The 15,078-nt window shown below is 40.6% G+C and overlaps 1 protein-coding gene across 2 annotated transcripts in view; it reads left to right on the plus strand.

Annotated features, from left to right (window-relative positions):
* si:dkeyp-23e4.3 (rho GTPase-activating protein 7) overlaps positions 1-15,078 on the plus strand; it is a 113,005-nt gene that overhangs the window by 13,408 nt on the left and 84,519 nt on the right. Inside the window, exons 1-2 of one of the 2 annotated variants that reach the window (XM_039618639.1) lie at positions 5,726-5,764; positions 7,545-7,752. The exons of the other annotated variant lie outside the window; for it this stretch is intronic. The gene's annotated coding sequence lies outside the window, so the exon portion shown is untranslated. Of the gene's footprint in view, positions 1-5,725; positions 5,765-7,544; positions 7,753-15,078 lie in introns of those variants that run through there. 2 annotated transcript variants of the gene reach the window in all.

The raw sequence follows: 15,078 nt of genomic DNA on the forward strand, positions 1-15,078 counted from the left end.
TCCAGAATTTGTTGCGCTGGCTGCTGAGCTCTGTGGGTTTTGCAGCAGCTCTACCTGTACTAGATGCACCTGCTCCTTGTCGTTTCTATCTCTGACTTTATGTCCTCTACAACAGTTTCTGGTTTTTTGCTAGTTCTTCAAATGTTCAATAAAAACATGTATGCTAATTCATAAGGAAGAAAGCTTTGTAATGAAGACTTTCCAAAACACTGCCCCCCCCGCCCCGCGGTCCGCAGCGCTGTTGAAAAGGCTGTGGAAGTCCCTGTATAAAGCACGTAGACCTGTGACACAAAAATCACCAAACTCGGACGACCACAGACTGTTTTCCTTCGTGGTGATGAAGGAAAACGCTGGGTTGGCATGTAAAGGGCATTTATTCCTTCAAGGACCTGCAGTTCAAAAAAAAGTGCCCCTCCGACAGCCAAACCCATCTGTTCTCTGATTGGATTGTTACATTTGTGATTGACATGACATTGACCAATCAGATGACAGGAAGAAAAATAGGGTCAAAATTCGTACTTGTAACTTGCAGGGGGGTTTTTGGCTAAGTCCACACACAAATCTTTTTTACACATACAAATCTTTTTACGCACGCACAAATTTTTTTTTACACATACAAATCTTTTTTTACGCACGCACAAATTCTTTTTACACATACAAATCTTTTTACGCACGCACAAATTCTTTTTACACATACAAATCTTTTTTTACGCACGCACAAATTCTTTTTACACATACAAATCTTTTTACGCACGCACAAATTCTTTTTACACATACAAATCTTTTTTACGCACGCACAAATTCTTTTTACACATACAAATCCTGATTTACAAGTACAAAATATTTATGACCACATTTTGAGCCCATAGAATTTACGACGGTGCGCTCTGTGCTTCGTGTGTTGTTTTTGTTTTATACAGTTGTCAGTCAGGCATCTAACTAACAAATTACACTCCAAAAGACCCCATGCTTCTGAAAAAATGACCCGGGCTTAAGCCCAGTAAGCCACCCCCCCGCTCCGTTGATGGTTGACTCCAAATCTCCCGAACACTATGTCGATTTGAGAACGGAAGACCGAAACAGCGAGACCAAGACCGAGACCAAGACAAAAGTCCGTCGAGACCAAGACAAGACCAAGACAAAAGTCCGTCGAGACCAAGACGAGACCAAGACCACGTAAAAGTGGTCTCGAGACATCCAACTCTAGTCCTTACCCTCAATGAGGTCCGTGACCTCCCGGCCCACAGCTGAACCCCGAGCTGTTGTCATCTGTCTAAGTTCACGCAGTTCTCTGGTTAATTGCCCGTGGGGCATCACACACTGAATCATTATTTTAAATAAAAAAGAGACAAATAAGGCTTAATGATGTATCAGTTTGCAACCTGTTTGATCTACAGCAGCCATTCTTAAAATCAAGAGTGCTGCGACCCACACCAGAAAATCCCACACGGCCCACCCAATCTTTAATCTACACTCTAATCAACATACATGAGAGTTTATTTAACTTAAAAAATGTGATTCAAAAATTATAAACAACGAAGGCTGTTTTAACCTCCTAGGGCCTGGCGTCCACACATGTGGACATCACATTTTGGGCTGTCTATACCACAACATTACATTTTGCTCTACAAGGGCCTGATATCCTCCTCTCAGAAACCAGAAATCAGGTAAAAAGATAATTCTTTGTTTTTACATTGATCAGCTCCAAATCAGCCCAAATAGCAGAGAGAAATTAAAAATGAGAGTTTGGGTCTCAGGAGGTTAAGGCCAGTGTGTAACCCACGTGCCACTGGGAAGCAAACATCAAAATAAGATCAGTAAATTTAGGTCAGAGTAATGAGTAACATCACAAACTGACCACCTCTATTACCAGTTTGAATTCACATTTATATTAAAATAAATGCATGCATTTATATAAATGCAACTACACATCTTCATTTCAAATTGAATTTCTGTTTTTACTGCGGCGCACCTGCAGTACTTTCACGGCCCACCAGGGGGCCTACGCCCACTCTTTGGGAACCACTAAGGGTTAGAACATCTGTTGATACTTTCACGAAACCAACAAACAAGAATGAGGCTGCCAGCGTCTCACATTTACATTGAAAGTGGTTTTTGGCGTCAGTGTCTTGACGCTCCTGATTTATTACAATCTGCCTGACCGAGCGTCTTTGACGTTTGATAAGACGCTATCTTTGTAACATGCTGCAGTTCTTTGTCTCCTTTTTTTTCCAACCATGACTCTTGTTCTCTCCAGCTTTTTGTTGACTCTTGTCATGTGCAACACATCTATGAACTCTAAAAAACCCACAGTGTAGCTACAGTGTAGACTTTTAAAAGCATTTTCATAGTGAGTAATCCAACATATTAATGACTAATATCATGCTGAGAACGGGCATGAATTTGGTCCATTTTCAGACCCTCCGCATTAACTTTTTTTTTTTTTTTCAACAATTTAATCGTGACCTTAAATTGTTCCTCTCCTAATCTGTTTATATTAGCCTAGTTATAGCAATGTAGCTAGCTAGCATGTAGGAGACCAGTATATGCCAAGTAGCCAAACGTCACGAGCTGTCCAAACATTGCTGATATTTGTGAGGCAAGATGTCAATTTCATGTCTGCATACTTGTTAAACTCTAATCATAATGTATTATTGTCGATGCACCTACCAGTGAGCGTGCAGGACACCAGTGATTGACATATGACATTACCTAGGCAACCAGAGCCCAAAATCTCCACCTGTGACCAACTATCAGGTTCAAAATGACAACAAGCAAATTACTCCCTGTGTGGATGCAGTTGTTGTACTCTCTGCAGATTATGGGTCATTACGTCCCTGTTGTGGAAAAACCAGGGACCTAACAAGTGCCATTTATTTAATGTTATCCTTTGTAAGCTTTATATTTCTATTGCTTTGCATTCAGGTAGCTGCTTGGTGCGTACGGTGTTAGGTGCAGGGAGTATGTAGGTAAAGTCAAAGTAGTGAGAAGTATTAGCTGCAGCTGTGTCAGGGAAAAGCTATAGTCACCACAGAGACAAAGAAATCTCTTTGAGATTGTTCGCTTTCATAAACGCATTGGATGTCTGTCGTCATCGCTGCCTGGGTTTCATCAATGGTATTACCTCATCCTCAATGCCTTCCTTCACTCCGTCTTTTTTCCTTTCCCTCGCTCTGCTTTGCTCTTTTCCTCTCCATGTGCTGCCTCCGCTCTTCTCCTCTTTCCTCTGTTTGCCGTCACTCCGGCTGCATTCATATGACTGACTCTGGAGAGTACCAAGCTGTGTGTCTGTGTGTGTTCGATGGGCTTTTGAAATTCAGATGGAGGCTACGCTACACTTAAAAAACCTTTCCAGATGTGCAGTGGGGGCACATAGACTCCAGCTGGAATAAAAGAGTAAAGGATTCAGTTTCAGGTTTCTCGACTCCAACATCCACAAAGAGAATATTTGAAAATTGTCTTATTTACTGATAGGTTTCCCGTCTGCAATTTTCCCCTCACAGTTCATGAATATTTTAACGTATGAAGCCCTCCGAATCATTTTTATCAGAAATTGTTTGATTTATGAAGATGCAATCTTCATGTGGGGGAAGATGAGAATAAGGAGGAGGCAGGTCTTCCTGTTCAGAATGAGAATGATGGACTTTCTGCTTGAAGCTGAAAAGAAAATGTCAGGAGAGGCCACAACGTGCTCGAGTTTGCGGAGCTATTCAGGGAGCCTGTTAACACCGCCATCGACCGCATCTTCTTCTGTGAGTTAAACTTAATGGTTTCAGGGCCAATCACAGAGAGCTTTGTGTTTTTAAACCTTTAAGTTAGTCCAATGAATAGCTGATGAGTCGGTGAAGAAAAAGCAGGACATTAAAGAGTTGGGAGTTTACTTTTGACTCTTCACACAAAAAACAGCAAATGGACGATTTTTCAGTCACTTTGCTCTGCATTAGGGAGGAGGACGGCTGAGCGTGGCAGCAAGCGCCGTACCAACTGGTTGAGTTACTTGTTGCGAGGCGTTGGATCAAAATGCTTCATGAGCCGATTCATATTTAGCCCATGTCAGATGCAGAGGAATGAAACTTTCATGCGCTATGTCCATCAACGCTCGCATCAAGTAGCAGCTTGACTCCAGTTAAATTCCAAAATTAAGTAATTTCCCTGAAAACCAGTATGCACTGGTCTGATTGCAATACACCACTCTGTTGATTTCCATTAGGACCTAATGAAAATCAAATGAATGAGCTACTGGAAGCTCGAAAACTCAATAAAAACGTCCTGGCAGTATTTTAGGTGGCTGCAGTCTGGCTCCTAATGAAGAGATTCAAAGTTGAGTTTCAAAGTTACTGCCTGGAATTCATATGTCACTCTTATAAAAACTAAAAAACATCATAGCAATGACCTTGACATGTTGTGTACTGACTTTAATCAAAAACCACTCTCTCTCGTTTGCAACCTCTCACAACTTCAGCTCGAGTGCAGTCGAGCCAATAGCACCAAAAACTCTTCACTCTGTTTCCACACCATGAAACAAAAACCTGTCCATGAACATAAAATTCTGTTCCCATTAAAAGCCACGTTTTCAAAGTTCAGTAATTACAGTGCTCAAACCTCTTTAACCAGCTTGTTAAACACTGAAACATGATGGCATACAGAAAATTAGATTTTCAAATTAAGATTAATTATTAAATTGAAAACCCACAATTTGGAACCAGTAGTCTGAATATTTCAAATAAATACTTTCTCTAACCTATAATTCACCTGTAATCACATCTTGTGACCTGTTTCTTTCTTTCTGGGATATTTTAAGGACTAAAATATGTGCTGTTGTAAGGTGGTAACCAGCATTCAGGATTCCTGGAGGTAGTACAGCTGGTATTTTCCCCATTTTCCTGCCACAGATTTCACAGTGTCGAGAGATTAAATAAAATGTTCCCTTCCATCTGTGCTCAACCTTTTAGTGTTTTTGTTGCTTTGCTTTATCTCTCAGAAATGACAAATCACTCCAATGCTCCTGTCATAATAACACGTACTGCCACAAACTCAACACTGCAACCATATTTTTAATGCATGAGGTATCAAACATAGAGCACAGTTAAACTTAAAGCAAAAGTTCTGAGAAAGCTAAAGAAGCCAATCAACTGCTTTGTGGGTCATACATAGTTAAGAGGCCAGTTTGTGTCTCCATCATCATCTAACTATTTTTCAATCAAGACTAAACATCAAGTAAAGACGGTCAGCCGGTTGTTTTGAATGGAGAAAACATAACAAAGTGCCTTTTGGTAAACTTTTAAAGGTCCTATTACCGATCGATAATTATTAGAAAACAGATCAAACATCCAGGGTACCAGTGCTTGTGTTGGACTGAGCAGTAAAGGAAAGTCAGGCACAGGTTAAAGTCCAAAAAAAAGGTTTTTTATTTAACCCAGAAAACAAACTTGGTTAAATTATACTAAAAATGTAAATCTTGGGCCCATAAAAGAGGTCAAAGTAACAGAAATCTACTCAAACGCTGGTAACAAACACTACTAACTCAAACAAACTGACCTACATAAATAAGACAAAGGGGAAACTTAAATACAGCCCACGAAGGCAGAAAGGGGTAGTATGCACACAAACGTAGCTGAAACTAACATAACAAATTCCATCCCCGCACCCCCCATGATCCAGACTTGTGGTATGACCCAGTTTACAGGTCTCCATATAACCTTGCTCCGCCCCTTTTCCACCAATTAGCTCATCCACTATGAGACTGGGAGCAGCTGCCACTGAGGTAACTCAGAAAACAAAGAAAGATTATAATCATACACACAACAGTGTAAACTAAAATGTGTGCACTTATTTTAGAATACAGTGTTATGTGATTGTATAAGTAAATTAATTCTAAACCAAAACCAGTTTTTAAATTAAATCCTATATTTAAAGAGAAAAATATAAGTGTTGTGTTATTGTGCTGTTGAACTTGGTCAGATGACTTGCCACAGTCTCCATTGCGTTCACATTCAGATAATGCCATGTGTTTGGCAAACTGATGTTACTGAAGCCAAATTGCTGGGAGTCGGAAGTAACTCAGCGGTGAGCAGTGTTGGGAAGGTTACTTTTAAAATGTATTCCACTACAGATTACAGATTACAGATTACATGCCCCAAAATGTATTTTGTAACCTATTCTGTTAGGTCACTCAATGAGAGTAACGTATTCTGAATACTTTGATAATATATTAAGTAATCCAAGCTTTTTACAGCTACATGAATGTACTATTGCTGTGTGATTTATTACTTTTACTGCAGGTTACCCGCCATACCAATACCAACTAGATTTTTAAATCTTAATATAAATGAGTAACAGTAGGTGGACATTAGGTAAGGCTGCACTTTTTGCAGTGATCTCGTATAGAAAACTATTCCGTGTGGATATAAAACCGGTCCGTGGCTCCGAACCGTAGTAAAGGGACCTCTGGCTGATACGTCGGGTTCGTGTCGGGCTCGTAGCTGAAAACTAGCTTTACTTTGTTGTCTGGGTCAACTTTGCTAGCGAGAGACAGAGAGAGGCGTTGAAAGGCTGCTCCAACTTATTGTTTCAGAGGAAAACAGGAACACAGTGTACAGTCGAGTCTCAATAGCTTACTTACAGCTGGGCTCGTCAGGCACTCTTTTTGGCTGCAGTGGTTATTATTATATTTACATGCTTCCAGCTCCCGTTTCTGCTCGGTGACAGCTCGGACTTTTACACTCTCCTTTTTTTTTTGCACATAACTGGTACAGGGCTATGCCTGTAACACTCTGCCTATTGCCTTCATATTAAATCATTTTTTTGAATAATAATTTTAAAAAACATTTCTTCACGTCATTATGCGGGCTGCAGTAGAGGTGACATGGGCACGAGATTGAGACACGGGCATTAGAGCCTCTTAATGTGTGTTTTGTTTGGGTTTCCACCGGCGTGGAATTACCAAATATAGAGAGGGGACAGCCTAACATATGAAACAGGAAAAGACCGCCGTGTAATCCCTTTATTTCAACAAAGTAACTATACTCCCCAACACTGGCAGTGAGTAAGAAGTGTAGAAAAATCTAACTGGTTAGAAGGAAAATGTCAGAAGTGGCAGGACAGAAAGTCCGCTAGCCGCTAATCTAACAGCTACAGTAGAGAAAAAGCCATAGACTCATGCTACTAACACGAGTGTGTGTGTTCAAAATGGTTAGCGACTGCGACTGTTTTACTTTAAAACTGCCTCAGTTACATCTAGATTAAATTCTGCTTTTACTAAGGTTTGGTATGTGTGTGACATTTATTTTAGTAGTAACTAGATTCTTGTATTTTCCATTATTTTCTTTGAGTTCTTTATAAAGTGTAAGTTCAGTGAGTTGCAGCTAAATTGTTAAATCAAGGATTTGCTTTTTGGTGAACATTGTCAACACTTCTAGTTGATAGGATTAAAGTTCACGTAGAAGAATGATGCTGCAGTGATTTATTTTGTAGAATAACAGAGCTGGTTCAATTGATATGAAGGTCATAGATCATGTGACCTGTTTAAGGGTTTTTCTTCTCAGTGGTAAAACAACGGATCACAGATGAACTCAGTCTGAAGCAAGCCTCCATAAAGAGCAGAGATTCCACAGTCCAGTTAAGTGGATGGCGAGACAACCCAAGAGTTTATATTACTGCTGAGACGTCTTTGAAGCCAGAACTTCGCTCCCATCTCATGATGGGACAGATACCTGCAGGACTTCAAGCTTTCCTTCTTCACTTTGGAGTGTGGTAGGACAAACAATTAAACACAGACCGGGCCCTATCGATCCATCTGTTATCCATTCACACATTTGACAAACTGTGCGCGCGCACTTTTGTTCATTTGGTGGGGAGTGTTTGTATTTAGTTTTATTGCATTAAGTACATCTGCAGCTGCTGTGTGTTAAATACATAATTTTTGTCCACTTTTTACTCTTTTAATGTGCTTCTTCATATTGAGGTTTATAACTTGGGTAACTGCCATTCCTAAATCCTCGGATACTGGCCTCGTAGGGCTGTTCAATAGGACGATAAATATCGGATGACGATATGAAAACATCTATCGTTTAATATTACACTATCATTTGTTTTGTGGTGTTGCGAAATAAGCTGTTTACATCAATATTTTTTTATCGTTTTGTTGATCACTGTAGTGGCTATATTAATTTCTTAAAGTTCTCTCTTTCTCTTATATTTAAAATAACCACACTACGGAAAGACAAGCGACTGTTTTTACCCGTACTTTTGTTAGCAGCATCAACGGTAAAACCATCGCGTGGCTCCGCCGTCTGCTTGTTTATTGTCCACATAAACCTTTCACAATAAAGCTGAACATCCTGTTGAGATTTTTCAAAGTAAACTGAAGTCATGACAAATATCTCAAATATCAAATTTTAGAATCAGCATCAAATAAATTACCTCAAATAAAAACATGAAGTAACTATAAATGGCGCTTACAGTCACTACGTGGATGCAGGCACAGAGAATCCCAGCATGGCCAGTGAAGATGAGGCAGAACCAGTTAGCTCCAAACAGAAAGACCAGTCAAAACAAATCTAGGACCTTATTCCTTAACGAGGGGCTGCCTCTGTAGCATGGACATGGTTTGGTTATGAAAAGTGTGACACGGACCAGAAAACTGTACTATGCAAATTATGCTGCAAACCGGCCCCCAGCACAGACTCAAGCACTCAAATAAACCTTTGACTCAAACGTTAAAGCTTTTCCCCGCAGCACGCTGTGTAATAAATACTCACAAAGAATATGGCAGCTGATACAAATATTGTCAAAAAATGTATAGTTTCAAGCATCGGTCAAAACGCTCGACTCCAGGTACACAACGCCCGGCTGTAAACACTTCACGCAAGTCGAGTTGCCCGAGATTCATGGAATTTTTACAGAAAATACAATATTTTGTGATATATATCGTTATCGGGATAAGAAATGTCTTTTACCGGGATATGAGATTTTGGTCATGTCGCACAGCTCTATGGCCTAGTGTCCTTTTCTCTAGTTTACAGACATTACACTGGTGCAGTTCATTGAAACTGTGACCCCATGATACTGGCGGTCAAAGCTGGCTATAGAAACAACATTTTAGCTTCAGCTCGTGACACTTAGAGTGATTGTAAAATTGCTGTGCTTTTTAACAGAGCTTAAATGTGCTTTTAAGCCCTGAAAGTATCAGATGGATGTTGTACTAATTAAGTTAGGAGGGCTCAAAAAAGCTGGGATTGTTGAAAATTACTGCATTATTTAATGTACCACTGTTTTAGGATTTTCCCCTTAAAGATGTGGCAATGCAAATACTTTTTACGGTCTCCCCTTGCATGCACACTTGCCGGGCATATTTTCTATTTAGAATTTGATATAAATGTTTTCACATTTCAGGCCACTCAATATTTGCCTCCAAGAACCGAGCCGGCAGCCAGTTGGCAGGTTTGACGAGGTGGAAAAAAAACTGCTCTCTGCATCTCTCGCCACAATGAAATTCAATGTAAAGCACCTGCGGTTGTATTAAAGCAGCAGAGGGACACAGCTTTGAAAGGACAGCAGAATGAAAAGAGGAAAATACGCTTTCAGCAAAAGCCAGAGTCCCATATTCCACAATATTTATTGAGTTGGATTTATTATCTTGGAGGAAATGTGCTTTAGTTGTTTCCAAAGAGAGCAGAGAGGCGAGGAGGAGGCGGCCACCTGAGAGCCACAGAAAGGCCCAAAATGGCTGCGTTTCTCATCATCTCTCAGCAGATTTTCAGAGAGGCAGGGTGTGGCAGTAAACCAGGGCACAGCCGAGGAAAATGGCTTATCTGAAATGATTCTGCTATCCCGGAACAGCAGGGTGTCCTGTGGCTTAGAGAGTGAGTTTGTTAAAGGTACAACAGACTCTTCATCTTGTGGCAGCAATAGTTTCGCCCTTTTCGGTGCAGCTTTTACTCACCTCCTCATTCCCGCACAACCTTAAAATCTAGTTTCTCTCTTATTGGATTTGAGAGTCGTTCTGTGGTGCTGAAGTCAGAGACATGGAGGTGCTATGAAAACACTGTGTCAACCCCCGCTTTGCCATAGAACTTATAAGCTTGTTATAAGAGCCTCACTAACAAAAGAAGTTTTGTTTTTATTATTAATGCCCTACAGGTTAGAATAACCAGAAACCCAGAAAATCTTAAACTGGCTGCACTTACACTAACTCCAGCTGAATATCGAGCCATTTGCTGCTGAAAAATTTGGTGTCAAATTTACATAATTCTGGTGCATTAATCAGTGTATCGTGTGTTCTATGATGGACCGTGGCTCAGGGGGGTTGGGAAGCGCACCTGTAACCGGAAGGTCGCCGGTTCGATCCCCGGCCTTTCTGTCCTGGTCGTTGTGTCCTTGGGCAAGACACTTTACCCTACCGCCTACTGGTGTTGGCCAGAGGGGCCGATGGTGCGATATGGCAGCCTCGCCTCTGTCAGTCTGCCCCAGGGCAGCTGTGGCTACAACTGTAGCTGCCTCCACCAGTGTGTGAATGTGAGTGTGAATGAATAATGGCATTGTAAAGGGCTTTGGGTGCCTTGAAAAGCGCTATATAAATCCAATTCATTATTATTATTATTATTGTTATTATGGAGGATTGCAGAAGACTTTGGCCATTAGCTAAGCATTACTGAAGTAAAGTCAAGTTTATTTATACAGCACAATTAAGTACAACAGAAGTTGAGTGTTGTGCTGAACAACACATGATAAAATAGCAAAACAGTAGAAAACATAAGAATATAATTGTAAATAACAGTAACATCCTATACTGTTCATGATTTTACCGCCTGCCTCTTATTTTGGATAATTCTGCACTCTCTATAGACATCGTCACTTTTCTGCACTGTAAAAAAATGATTACTTCTATGTTTCCCATCGAGAATATTGTACTGTTAGCTGACGGTGAGCAGTGGTGGATGAATGAGTGGAGTTATTCGTTCAGTAAAGGAATAAAATAAGTAAAACATGAAAGTGTTTTCAAAAAAATTATTTTGGCAAAAATGTTACCAAATAGCGTTATATGGATCAATATTACTGCTGCATTTGTTTAAGATAAGCTCAGTCTAGATATATTTTTTTATTCATATATTCTCTTGAATCTACAGTATTGAATCATGTTCTATAAAATTATATTTTTGCCGTGTGGCTATCAAGTTAGGACCACGTGTCACTGAAAAAAGAGCTCTGAAAAACAAGCTACCACCTTTTGTTATTTTTTAAACATACATATTACAATACAGTAATTAAAAACTCACAGCTGAATTAAAGGGTTTAAGCCATGTGTGACAATATTCATGGGAGATTATCAAAAAATTGTGAAATCGAAATCCCTACAGTTTTCAGTGGTGCCTGACAAGTGAAAGATTCCTGGTTTGAGAAGCAGACAAACAAATCTCTTGGAGCTTTGTCGGGACGGGTATCTGGCATAGAAATCTGCCAAATCACATATGCAGGACTCACTGTAGCAAAGCCTCGTGAATAAGGCAGCAGTGGGAAGTCGCTTTCTGGGCCAACTGGGGTTAAGGCTGCTTCCAGAGACAATAGTCAAATGTGGCCACAAGATGTCACTATGTTTAAAGGATGGTCTGCACAGGCAACAAGAGAAGCTTAAGTGACAGGAAACTGTTTGAGATGAGAGAAGATCAACTTAATTTTTAGATTTCACTGGGTAAGCAGTGCTTGGCCTGACAGAAACCCACTACATTAGTGTGGCAGTTTGGGCTTCTAGAGTTTAGGTTACTGTAAAAGACAATTTCAGTATAAAAGCTAGCTGGAACTATTAACATCTATCAGATAGCTAACCTAAGCATTCACCGTGGTGTATAAATTGATAATATGTCTTAAGGACAACGCTTGGAAGCATTTAAAAGTGCTGTCACTGCCTCTAAAATCGTCCGATCCACTGCTCAGCACTTTTCATAGAGTTAAATGTAGCTCAGTGTTCCACAGAATCACTGAAGTTGATTAAGACAGAACAAGTGCAGACAGTAATTAGCTGGATGGAAAAAACCAGTGGGCAATTACAACTCAATAAGTTGTTATTTCACCTGTCAAAGCTTATCATCCTGTGATGTTCGGTCTTTGTAAGCTGATTAGCTTTTCTTGTTATTCCTCCTGTATGTTCTTGTGCTTCCTAGTGAAGGCCTGACATGATTTTTGTTATCATTTTCACATTCACATAATGTTGGGGTTGTGAGCCTTGGTTATTTTATGCTGTGTTTTTGTAGCTGTTGTTTCACATTGAGAAAATGTCTCTACCTGACTGAGTGTTATGTTCATTTTCATATCTCTGAAAACTCCCAGGACACAGTCATCATTTGGGTATCTGGCTGAATAACTTTCCATTCACTTTCCCAGGGGGGGAAAAAATCTGTTTATTTACTTCTTGTAGGAGGACGCATGATAACAGCGCAGGCGACGAGTTGGTTGGGACAATTGAGCACAGCGGCATTGTGCTGCTGAGACGGATGGAAACGAGTCGCCTCGCACAGTGTTGTCCCCAGACGGACCTCATTTTCTCTTCTGCTCGAGTTAGCACATTCACACTCACTGCTGGGTGAGACGCTTCAATCTTAGTAAAACTGTTTTTCTTATGTAACAGCTTTTTAAGACGTGGGTTTGAACACAGTAGCTGGATGAATTTGCTTAATTCTCTGTTGGTTATGTTGTCAGACCAAGTGGGTAAGATATTGATTTTATTTTGAAGTCTGTGATGCTTTGCTCACCTACCACTTTACAGTACTTGGTACACTTTGCTAGTACTGGCTTGGGCCCCCTTTTTCCTTTTTTACCCCTCAGTAGTTATAAAAGGCTGATGGGGTAAAAAAGTCACCCAGCCGGGTGGGCTGGCAGCATAGATGCCTAGGTTTGTGAATAACTCAAGAACAAGATGATGTAGGAGTTTCAAATTGAATCCATATGTATATCTACTAAAAATCTTGAAAAAGCTTGAATCCTGGTGACCTCAAGGTCAGAGGTCAAGTTTTCTGAATGGGATAACTCAAAAACAAGTCAAAGTGGGATTTTAGAATTGATACCAGCCCTGCGACAGATTGGCAACTTCTCTAAGCAGATAAGCAGAAGCGGATGGATGGATGGATGGATGGATGGATGGATGGATGGATGGATGGATGGATGGATGGATGGATGGATGGATGGATGGATGGATGGATGGATGGATGGATGGAACTGATACCATAGGTGTATCTCCTAGGAGGCTAAGGGAAGCACTGGCAGCCATCAGTATTTTTTTCCTTTAGAACTGAGTTAAATGTTCATGGCATAGATTCAACAAGTTGCTGGAAAAATTCCTCCGAGATTTTGGTCCATGGTGTAAATCTCCTGTTACACCACATCCTAAAGGTGCTCTGTCGTACTGAGATCTGGTGACTGTGGAGGCCATTTGAGTGCAGTGAGCTTGTTTTCATGATCAAGACACCAGCTGATTTGAGCTTTGTGATAAAGGGTGTTATCATGCAGGAAACAGCCACTCTGGTCATTTTGGAAAAATTAAAAAATAGCCTCAGGCTCATCCCATACTGTCAGATCAGAGTCTGGGAGGAGCCGGGATGGAGGAAGGTTGCAAATCTTAAATAGTGGACCCCAAATGAGATTTGCCAGTAAGATGAGTAGGAGCCATCAGTTGGCTGTGCAATCAGCTGATGTGCAGGGATTGCAGCCGAGTTTGAGTTTGCCTATATTAGGTTAAATATACGAGTCCAACTGTCTTTATTTCACCTCATTATCAACCACCGTTTGTCCAGATTCAGGTGTGAAGGCAGCAGCTGAAAAACACAGGTGCTTTTACTCCCTCCAGATCTTCCTGAGGGGAATCACAAAGCTCCAGCGTATCCTTTGGGAAACATCCAGGTGTCAGATGACCCAACTACCTCATTTAGCTTTTTCACCTCGAAAGAGCAACAACTCTGTTCTGAGCTCTTTCTGTTCCCTGGTGTTGGTCCACAGTCTCAGTAGAGACAAGTCATTTCTCTGCCACCTGCATTTGTGAACTTTCAATTACTACCAAGAGCTTCCTGACCCTGGGTGAAGACAGGAAAACATCAAGTGCTAATTTCAAACTTTTCTTTTGAAATTAGCACTTGAGGATTAACGTCTTTTGTCAAAGAGTGCGCACTGTTGCAGGCTCCAGTCTCCCTTTCTCCCGTCTCCCTTAACTCATGAACAAGAGTGAACTCCTTCAACTCTCTCCCAGGTTCCTGAGGCCAACATGCTGTTTTCTCTCAAAGTACCTTCTCCCATCAAAGCTGTAACCTTTTGTAAATGTTCCATTTTTGGTACTGAGTAAAGTTTTGTAGTGTGTAAGCTGAAGTTTAAAAAATAAAATTGGAAGTTGCTTCATTCACAGAAACTGTGATCTTAGATAAAGTGGATGGCTGGGTCGTGCTTGTCTTCTCGAAGTGACGTTAAAGTACTTTATTAGAAAGAGTCCAACAGAGGATTTTGACCTTCATCTCTTTCAGTCATTCTGACAGTATATTCTGACCAAAATCTCATCAACTCCTTCACAGTACACATGCTCACATCTTTCTTATCCGGGTGCACAGCTCTCCGGCATCCCAACAGTCAACACAAAACGAGTCCATTTCAACAGACTCTCAGCTCAGCCTTTAATGAAACAGACTGGCTGGAAAAAAAGTTGCAGCTTTCTGCAGGTATTCAAAAAGTTCACCGGTTCATGGAGAAGTACTTAAAGCTTGAAAAGATTAAAGCACCACATCGAATACAGCAAAGTAGTGGGTTACATCACATATATCCACCATAGCCACGATATCTTTGTTAGTGAGTTTAAGTTTATACCATCTTTACGTCCGTGTGTACGCAGTTTGAGATTTTATGTCTTTCTTTGCAAAATGTCTCCGTAATGGCAATGTGGGTCTCACAGTTGGTTAGCAGAAACTATAAACAGTTACTGAAATGACTGTCAGTCATCAGTTTGATGCTAATATTCATATCAGAGGGTAAATCTTGATCATTCGGATAATTCCCGTGTTAATCCTTAAAGGTGCCAAGGTCATTTGAGATGCAAAATAAAGTATT

The sequence above is a fragment of the Oreochromis aureus genome, linkage group 10, assembly GCF_013358895.1.
Source record: "Oreochromis aureus strain Israel breed Guangdong linkage group 10, ZZ_aureus, whole genome shotgun sequence".
NCBI classification, from domain to species: domain Eukaryota; kingdom Metazoa; phylum Chordata; class Actinopteri; order Cichliformes; family Cichlidae; genus Oreochromis; species Oreochromis aureus.